This window comes from Pundamilia nyererei, unplaced genomic scaffold, assembly GCF_000239375.1.
Source record: "Pundamilia nyererei isolate P.nyererei 1_Seehausen unplaced genomic scaffold, PunNye1.0 scaffold00052, whole genome shotgun sequence".
In the NCBI taxonomy this organism is placed as follows: domain Eukaryota; kingdom Metazoa; phylum Chordata; class Actinopteri; order Cichliformes; family Cichlidae; genus Pundamilia; species Pundamilia nyererei.
Window position 1 is genome coordinate 2070949 of NW_005187453.1, and position 1934 is coordinate 2072882.

The 1934-nt window shown below is 34.0% G+C and overlaps 1 protein-coding gene across 1 annotated transcript in view; it reads left to right on the plus strand.

Annotated features, from left to right (window-relative positions):
• The window catches only part of cacna2d1a (calcium channel, voltage-dependent, alpha 2/delta subunit 1a), a 110778-nt gene that overhangs the window by 39343 nt on the left and 69501 nt on the right, over window positions 1-1934 (plus strand). The window lies entirely within an intron of this gene.

Sequence of the window (1934 nt, forward strand, 5' to 3'; positions counted from 1 at the left end):
TGTGAGAGATAAGACAATCTAAAACAATATGTCCCAAAACAATATGTCTTCGCTGGGAAAGTCTAAAAGGATAATTCTAAACTAATCTAACCATAGACAAAGGGCAGAGAAAAGGCATCTTTGTACATTTAAAAGAAGGTAAAGAAACATAGAATCATTTTCCACTAACACACAGCTTATTCAAATGGCTAAATTACCTCCTCCACATGTCTTGAATTTCTAAGGAGGTCTGGTTAGGAACTAATCATTCAATTAAGGTGTGTTAACCCAGGGTGTTATCTAAAATCTGCAGGACACCGGCCCTCGAGGCCTGGAGTTTGACACCTCTGTGTTAGAATATTGCCTCTTGTGAGAAGCAAGGCAAGAAAGGCAAAAATAAACAATCAAACATGGCATTGGACAGTACTCAGAGAACACACCTGAAAATAAAGTTATGGGAAATATCAGATTTTTTCAAATCTTATGCTAATAGATGTAGAGACCGAGAACCTCAAGAATTCCCACTACTATCATGGGGACCTATGTCGATTTATTTGAATGTTTTTGGTGTTTTGTATGTAACAGTTTTGCATATTTTTGAACCATATTTATACAAGCAAACACTTTATATACATAAAACGTAACCTACATAAACAAAACCTTAAAAATAATTTTTTTTGGCATTTTTAGAAATAAAATAAAAATAGATTGACTAACTTGAATAATTTTTGAGTGTGTTTTTCACACCTTAGGTGCACTAAAACTGAGATGTGGATTCAGAATCTCTTCTGAAAATGAAAATGTATATCGTCATCATGCTATGATATGAAAAGCTCTTTGTAAGCCCTTTTTAAACTGTGAATTTGTGTGAACTGGGAAAATATTTTAAATCAAATTATTTAAAAAAAATCATCACACTTCAAAACAGTCTTCTAGAAATTGTACAATTGAAACGAGCAAAGTGGCGTTATATTTGGCTGATATCGTACAGGCGATAACTGCAAATATTGGTGTCAAATTACAGCATTTCGCAAAGGCATTAGACCACCTCTCAGGAAAAACAAGAAATTATTTTAGAAAGGAACTTTTAAATTAAACACTACTGAATCCACTGACTTGATTTCGTGTTTTTATAGCCGCTTCACTGCCTCGGGGGTCAGGCAGCTCACAGTTGATATGAATTCAGAAACCATATAAAACATAGCTGAAGAAAATGTAAAGATCTTGTAAACTATGTTGAGCAAATCATTCAAAAGGATAATAATTCAACGCAATTTTCATGTGTTTTCACTGTCAATTTAATGACTCTATAAAAGAGGTTTCTTGCCCAAATACTTAACAAATCCAATAATGGGACGCACTTCATCACATCATAGGTGAATTGTCTTCAGTTTGTCTGCTAATTCTGTTCTGGATCATAAGTTGCTTGTTTGGTTGTAACAAAGTAATCCTCCAAAAAATCATCACATGTCAATTAGCTTCTAGAAATATATGATTAATTATCTGCAGTCATTACAGCATTTCATTTAATCACTGAATGGTTATGAATGGAAAATGCCAGACAATTCCCAACTGTAGTTCCTATACTTGCAGTTAATCTAAGGACACTGTGCCCTTAGTCACTGAGTAATGCTATGTATGCCCAAGGACTCTAAAACATATAAAGTGAACAACAACATACACACATATGCAAAGAGTATCCAAAACAGATAGTTTGGCTCCAGAACTTTTGCAAAACATATTGCAGTTTAATAGATTTCATTTGATGTTACAGCTTCAGTATGGAATTCACACAGTAGGGATTTTAAGAGGCTTTAAATGACATGATGCAATATTGTGCAAACATAATCCTGTCTTTCTTAATGAGCATTAATATTTGAAATATTGACTCAATGAGATAAAGAGTGCACGTGTGTGTGTGTGTGTGTGTGTGTGTGTGTGTGTGTGTGTGTGTG